Raw genomic sequence first — 8,060 nt, forward strand, 5'->3', positions numbered from 1 at the left:
ACAATGAAAAAAAAAAAAAAAAAATCAGATGTTTTGTGAAGTGGGAATGGGATGTTCAGTGCACAGCCTGAACTTCAAGTCATTGCCAAGGTCTGTTTTTACTATCAACAGGAAATGAAAATTAAAGTCCAAGCACTGACTTGGGGATTGCCCCACTTCTTTTTAGAAATAAAACCTTTGCTTTGTGCCCCTTCCAGGCTGCGACTGTATCCATCATGGCGACCAGCAAGCCCAGCAAAAGCTTGTAAAGAATTGAGCACAGGGGAGCAAAATGCCTTTCAGGATCAAACTCACTATCAGCTATTTCTGAGGACGTTTGGTGGGGGCTTCTCAGCCCTGATGAAACATCCCAAAATGTGATCTGATCAGGGGTCTGGTAGGCAGTAAGAGTATTGTACCTCATCCCTTGGTCCATGCACACTGTAGGTTAGTTCAAGAGAAATATCTGAAAGGTTATCTCACAGCTATTGGTGCAGGTAAGTAAGAAAAGCAGGTAGAAAATGACCATAAAAAAATGCCTTCCTCACTGCTCTATTATGAGCTTAATTAGTAGAAACAGTTTATTCGTTGCTTTTTATAGATGAAAACAAGTTCTCCAATACCAATATAACGTCTACGTGGATTAAAGATAAGCAAGCATCGAATACTAGCTTGTCTCCTCTGCAAAAATCTTTGTAGGCCAGGTGGGTGGCAAATTCTCAGAATACCTACTGAATAACGCATCTTCATACAGTTAAGTATAATCCTTTCAGAAACCCTCAGCATTTAAACTAGTTAAACAGTTTTCAAAGTAATTATCTGACAAGTCATATGACAGAAGTAGCAGTTTGGCTGCCACTGCCCAGTCTACATAAATTATTTATTTAAATTTACCATTGAATAGGTAATTCTATTATCCGGGTCAGGGCAAAACAATTTCTGGAAGTTGCATGTATTGAACTATCATGGTTTGCAAAGTTCAACATATTTTCCTTCCTGATGAAAAATTCATGTTTCTATAGCCATGAGACCATTTATTTGATATGAAATTAACAAGAGCAATTCTCTTCTTCACAAGTTCTACAAAGACTCAGACTGATACAGATATTACATATGCCAAAACAGAGATCAGTGCCTGGGAACCCTAATTGGAAGGGAAAGAAGAGAACAACCATCAACATACTGCCCCTAAGGTGGAGGGTCTAGTACTGAGATGGCACTGAAAACTCCTGAATTGCAGCACGCTCTGTGGCTGTCCTCTCCTCCTAACAAACAGCACGCTTCCTACTAGCAATATCTCGTAATCCCACCAGCAGTAACTGAACTAGCAAGCGTAGGTACTGAAAGTACAATTGGAAAGGATATTTTCAAGAAGGTTATTTCCAGATTTCATTTCTATCTCTTTCAGTCATTGCTTTCAGGGCGTAGCCATGTCTCATAATTTCAGTTAAATCCACAGAGCTTAACAGAAAACAGGGATTGCCAGTTGTTCTGCTCACAGAGAAGTGAAATTGGTTCTGACAGGTTCTTAGCAATATCAGGTAAAGCATTCACAGGTAGACCAAGAGTCATACGCAGAAAGAAGACCTGAACTCACCCAGCTGGCAAAGAGGCTCTCTGGCTGTACAGCACTCCTCAGGAAGCACCCAGGTCCAAGAGCTGCTCTCCCTTCAGTGGCTGGCTTTTATATGTGCCCAGGGGGGTCCTACTCTGAGTCCACCCCTTCTGGTCAGCTGGGGAGCACAGCTGCAAACAATTTGTCTGTGCTCCCTGGGCAGCCACAGCCCTTCACCAGGTGTGCAATCAGCAGTTCAAGCCAGGACCTAACAGTTCCCCTACGCCAATGAATTGTGTGTCTACAACATCAACAATCTTGAACAATAACTTCTTCCCATAAATGCCTTATCCCTCCAATTTCAAAGCCAGGCAGAAATTTGTACAATTTTCCATGCAAGCAATCTAGTCGGCTTCAAAGATTATCATGATTATGAGGCAGCAGCAGAAGTGAATGGGGAAAATATATGCTTGTGTTGGAACAAATAAATAGTAGATAAGGGAACAAAGTAAGTTCTTCTCTTTTTCATGAGTTCTGTCACAAAAATGGCATTTTGGAACATGAGATGTTTGCACGCTCTGGCCAGCCAAGTAGAAAAGGCTGATGAGAGGCTCACAGATCCGCACAGAGAAGGCTGCAAAGCTGCATCACCTCACAATCACCCTTGTCCTTCCATGGCCAGGACACTGAGATCCTTGGGCCCACACCGTAGGGCACGTCAGCTGGGCACAGCCACAGCCCACAGGAGACACCGTGGCTGCAGCTGAGCCCTGCCCTAGGATGCAGAAGCTGTTTCGTAGATTGCATGGGCAACCAGAATTGCTAAAATACTGTGCTCTGCCTACATCCAGCTGTGAGACAGTTCCATCTGCGCATCCTTTTACAGTCTGTTTTTCTTCTGATGAGGGAAAAAAATTAAGTACTATCAAGGACACTAACATAAATAGACCTTCTATAGACAGACTGCCTGAAGTTTTACTTCAACTCCAGCCCACGGAGGAAATATTACTGTGGTCACAGAACTGCTTTTCTGCAGTTCTGGTCTGTGACAGAGTTACTGGCAACACAAGTACTACTGAAGAGTGATGTTCTGTAACTCAACAGCTCTTCTGATGTATCCCAGTCTGTTTTCCAGAGAAGGCAAAAAAACAGCTCAGAACCACTCCATTACTGGCATGCAACAAGTGCAATATCAGTGCTGTCAGCTGATGTCTGTCTGAATGAAATCCCTGTGGGGCATGGCACACTGCCACAAGGCTGCAAAGTGAGCGGTGAAGAAGCTCGTTTGGTTTTCTGTGCTCAGCTCTGAGGCAGACTGCTTCTATATAGTGTGATGCAGATGGTGTGAATGGCTAGACACAGATAAAAGAAAAAAAAATTGAAGATGTGTAAAAATATGCAGGAGAATCTAAGAATTAACAGAAGATCAGTAAGATCAGGAAGAAAGAGCTACTTGAACATTTTGGCACTAAAGAGAAGCATACATCAATTACTTAACAGGGAAAGGGAGAAACACATAATACAGAAATCCAGTATTGTAAACGTTTAACACATACTGGCCTGACATCCTTAGGAAATCATGTTGAAGAATGTATAAGAAAAACTTAAGAACTAATTTCATCTGCTTCTTTCAGAGCTTGCTAGTTTAAAAGTACATGAGATGCTTTCAGTACACTGCTAAAGTGTTTGAAATGACTTTGCTCTACCAGAAATCCTTTGCCTTTCTGCCACATGTAATCAGGATTTGTGTGCTTCTTAGTTGGAAACCAGACTGGGAGTCTTCTGTGGTTACACAGGAAATTGAGGGATGCCCTTGTTCTCAATGATCTTCTATCAACAGTCTCATAAATAGGAGTTTCTGACATGCTGATCCTCATAAGTATCAGGAAGCCTTGAGGGTACCTTAGGCCTCCCCACCAAACCATGATTTTCCATTAATTCCCAGTTTTTTTTCCTTCTTCTCCCTGCATCTCACAGTAGGCAGTAGGAACAGACCTTCAGTCCTACTAAATCTGTCTGGAGGTGGAAAGCCAAGTTAAAAACCTATTCAGTAACTTCAAATTCCTCTTGCCAAGTAAGCTGCTGCTCAGAAGGGATGGAAATTGTAATGCGAGCTTGTCTGAAGTGCAACCAGTACCTCACACTGCTGTGAATAAAATTTTTATATACACATTATAGGCTTGATCCTTTATTTTATTTTAAGGTAATGTGGAACAGTATGCAAACATACTCTAGACACGCTACTTTGCCCTCTGGATTTTAATAAGACTGAAAATCTAAATCAAAGTGCGAGAACAGAGCAATAAAAGTAATATAGATACTATTCTCTTTTCTATTATTTTATAGCAATTTGCCAGGCACTGATCTTCAACAAATGATATTGTTGAAAATACACCTATTACAAGTTCGGTAACAGCTTCTCACCTCCTAACCACAGAGCCTAAGATATTCCCCAGTTATTGCTGCTCTTCTCAATGTATTTCTTCAAGCAGAATTAAAGAAAAATGTTATTGCTTAGCACTACTGTCTAAGCAAAGTAATTTTGGTTTTAAAAACTGTAAATCCACATAAAATTCACCGAGCATTCAAGCTGCCATGTGATGACAGTGCACAGATGAGCTGTGATGCTTCATTGTTGATAGATACGCTGTCAGTGTTAATGAAAGGGAGTACTTCAGACATTAAGGTCTGTTTACTAGTAAGGAGCACAATCTCCCTGACTTTGCAGGGTTCTTGCCATTTACAGCATTTCAGATCATCAAAATACTACAATTTCTGAAAAGCAAGACTCCCTCAGAGAAAGGTCAGAGCAGTAACAACAAAGCTCAGGTGCTCTGAGTATAACTGTCCTCACAAAGGAAACAAATCACAAGCAGTTATTGCACATCTCTATTGCATGATCCGCTGAGATAAATGCTGAGGTTTTAGATAGAGTCCCATCTATCTCGGGGATGGCCACAAGCTGATTAGTCACAGAAATCCTGACAGTTTCTCTGTGAATAGCACAGCAGCTAATGCAATACAGTACACATAGAGAAGAACATTCCAAGCCAATTAACTATCTTTGGCAACATAACTACTCATTCTAAATCAAGACAAGGTTGTCTCTCCCCTTGGATGAAGGTTAATCCACTCAAAACCATTGAATTCATATGCATGCACTGTCAAGGATCTGTTTTATGGCTTTTCACTCCAGTAACCTGAAGCACTGCCAGCTGAACGAGGAGCAGCATGATATTTCATACTATAATTGTGGAAAAGCAAGAAAGGATTTGTACCATTATCTGTGGTTTTCATGAGATGTTACCATGGTCTTTTTAGCTATGCAGGAACAAGAGCATTAGGAATTGGTTAGCAGAATAAAGCTATTACAACATGAAAAAACTTGTACCTTATTTTGTTTGGCTCTCCCCATCACCCAGCAAATAACAAGCGGATAAAAGGTGACCAAGCTGAGCTTTAGCATTCCCTAACGTTGGAAATGAGAGAATGCTGAATCTCTCCCTGTACTCCCTTGCTAACAAGCTGAAAGTTAGTTTTGTTCTGTACTAAGTGATAAGTATCTAAAAGATATCAAGTTTTCCAGTGAACATCCCTGCACTACAGAAAAATCAAAGCCCTACTCTGCTGTTCATCTTTCTGGAAATTGTGTTGAAAAAAATGGCAGAAGTCACGTGTGTCAATAAGAGTAGATAGACTGCTAGGTAGCTTTGCGAATACAACAAATCAATAATGGTTTTACGCCATCAGAAGATCTGCCCTGTCCCTCTATGATAAGAGCATACCCATCGTGTCTGACAGGCTGCAAGCTACCTGCCAGGCAGCTTGTGAGAGTGCCGTACAACTATCCTAGCTCAAAACTCTACAGAAAGCCACTGATAAACAGAAGATAAATGCTAATTGAAAACTGTTCCCTCCCCAGTCAAAGAGAATTGCTCTAAGGCTTATTAATCGTGGCTAAGTGCATTTAGCAACCTGCAAGCATTTGCTGCTGAAAACAGCTGGATTTGAAATGTTAAGCCTCAGCTTTGATTAACTATCCAGCAATCTTTGATGGCAGCTTTAAGACATAGAATGAATTTATCTTAACAAAGAAAGCAAAACGTTTTCTCTCATTAACTTCTTTCAAAAGTTAATGGGGGAGGCAGCAAATACGCAGATCAGGTTAACAGAGAATGAGACACTGACATTTTTCTTTTCTGCAGCAGGAGTAAACAGTGTAAGTTTGAGATGAATAGTCCTACTTCAGTGTTACCAGAGGTATTTTTAGTGCCCAAGATAAAACTCACAGCAGTGGAACATTTAGCTTTTACCGTGCATTACCAAAGGAAAAGCCACAGGTGGTGGCTGATTAGCTTATCTTACATCTAATGAAATTTACAAGATCTTCCCTGTGTAAAATGGCTGCACTGATTACATGAACAATCCCTGGAAGCATCCACAGGGACACAAAATGAACAAAGTAATGGATTCACAGCTCTGTGCCCTGCAAAATTGATATGTGCCATTCCAAACAATCTACTAAATCAGGTTTAAAATAGTCTTTAAGGGAGACGGCAGCGAATTTGAAATGCAATGAGTTAATCCACCAAAATATGCTTTCCAAACAGCATTTTAAGGGATTACAAAATCATCAAACTCAGATTATTACAAACATGCAATTAAGTCACATGCTTTTTGCTGAGAAAAGTAATGGAGCATTTTTATTTTTTTTTATTTATTTTTTTATTTTCTACCTGCATAGGCATCTCTCACTTCAAAGTTAAGGTTCTTAAATTCACACAGAAAGACATCCTCACTCTTAAACTCCCCGCATGCTGCCCCATCTCACAGCCCAAGGACTGGGAGTTTCTTCACTGGGATCTGGTGAGCACAGGGGCCTCAAGCAGAGCTGATGGAGGACAGGTGTTGCACTCAGGTGCAGAATATGGAACTACAGCTAGGCTCCAATGCTTCATGCACAGCCCATGGGAAAGAAAAGATACCATACAGGAGCAGGCATGTTGTACATAGTTTCCTTTTTGTAGTAGCTTTTCTGATCCTGGTAAATAATTCCCGTTAAGAAGTTAGGCTGGTTTCAACCTTTAAGAGACTGACATTCGTTTCAAAGCACTCCCTCGGGCACTTTTCCCATATGCAGTTTCTCAGTGCAAAATTTCACTGGCTTGCCTTCACCACTCTGCCAGTTGTGTGCTCGTGGCACAGTCATAACACAATCATGCTCATTTGAAAGGATAAATGCAACAAAAAAACATTCATGATCTAAAGCAGTAGCTCAGCTGGGACAAAGACCATCTCTAAGTATTGTGCTAAAGTCTGCTCCACAGTTGTATAGACCAAATCTTAAAGAATTCCCCACACGCAGCCCTGTTTTATGACCAAGCGTGTTAAGTGTATTGCTGGGCTGTTGCATTAAACACAACACTGAAAGTTCCACGGAGCCTCCCCACCATTCAGTAGTGTTTCCCTTGCAGATTAAGGGAGCATCCACACAAACTGGGTTCCCAGGCCGGATAAGAAACAAAGCCAAAATACAAATATAGGTGTAGAGAAATACCATTCTCACTGCCTGAAACAAGAGGCAACCAGCTGCAACTATTCAGTGATAATAAGACAACATGAGATGCCTTGCTGACAGAGCGTTATGGATAACCTTATTAGCTAGAAAAATTTAATGCCTCCAAATGTACCCTGAAGTAAACCCCAGTATAACCATACAACAACAAGACAGGGACAATAGCAGCAAGCTTTTCACCAGTAGGAAAAGCCACAGAGATCATAAGCAGGTGTTGGTAAGAATGAAGAGAGTCCTGACTGCGACATGGTCAGATCAAGACAATGAGATCTCTGAGTGGCACAGAAAACACTTCATGGGAAGAAAAATGCTATCCATACAGCCTTAATGTCCCTCTACTTTAATCCGCATGCAGCCTTCTGAATTGGCATTCATGCATGCCTTAATGTTTGAGAATTTGAACCTTCTCTTCTGAAACAGGCAAATGGGAATAAAGTCTTCAGCAGATCAAATCCTCTCCTTATTCCCATGGCTCCATACCAACTCTTCCAATCAATTGTGTTCCGCACCACTATTAAATGTTCAGGATCACAGTGTGCTAAACCAATCATCTGCAGTACTGAAGCTAATATAAAATTACCAGTGAGATTTTAAATAGCATATCTACCAACACCATCCTAATTTTACAGGGTGCACATGAAGGCATTATAAAAATCTCTCTGCCCTTGGGAAGAGTGCAACTTGCTTCAACTTTATGGCATCGTGGATTTACTTAATCTTTCCTAAGAGTGTTGCAATGATTCTATAAATTTCGTTTCTTATCTTGCAAATTAAGTCAGAGCTGCAAATATGGCTCTAGAGGCTGATTCTCCCTATGTCTGCAGTCAGTTTAATTATGCTCAAGAAAAAGCAGCAGTAGCTGAGGACAGGCAGCTGCTGCTCTGCGAGGGTAATGCTCACCTTCATTGGAAACAGGCATAAATGTGCTGCAGAGGCAAGGTCACTGAGGAT

At 41.0% G+C, this 8,060-nt stretch overlaps 1 long non-coding RNA gene across 2 annotated transcripts in view; it reads right to left on the reverse strand.

Annotated features, from left to right (window-relative positions):
* LOC116216273 overlaps positions 1-1,629 on the reverse strand; it is a 37,041-nt gene extending 35,412 nt beyond the window's left edge. For both annotated transcript variants that reach the window (XR_004158724.1, XR_004158725.1), the window contains exon 1: positions 1,577-1,629. This is a non-coding gene — a long non-coding RNA (uncharacterized LOC116216273). The remainder of the gene's footprint in view (positions 1-1,576) is intronic.
* Between the last annotated feature and the right edge of the window lie 6,431 nt (positions 1,630-8,060).

Source organism: Meleagris gallopavo, chromosome 2, assembly GCF_000146605.3.
Source record: "Meleagris gallopavo isolate NT-WF06-2002-E0010 breed Aviagen turkey brand Nicholas breeding stock chromosome 2, Turkey_5.1, whole genome shotgun sequence".
NCBI classification, from domain to species: Eukaryota; Metazoa; Chordata; class Aves; order Galliformes; family Phasianidae; genus Meleagris; species Meleagris gallopavo.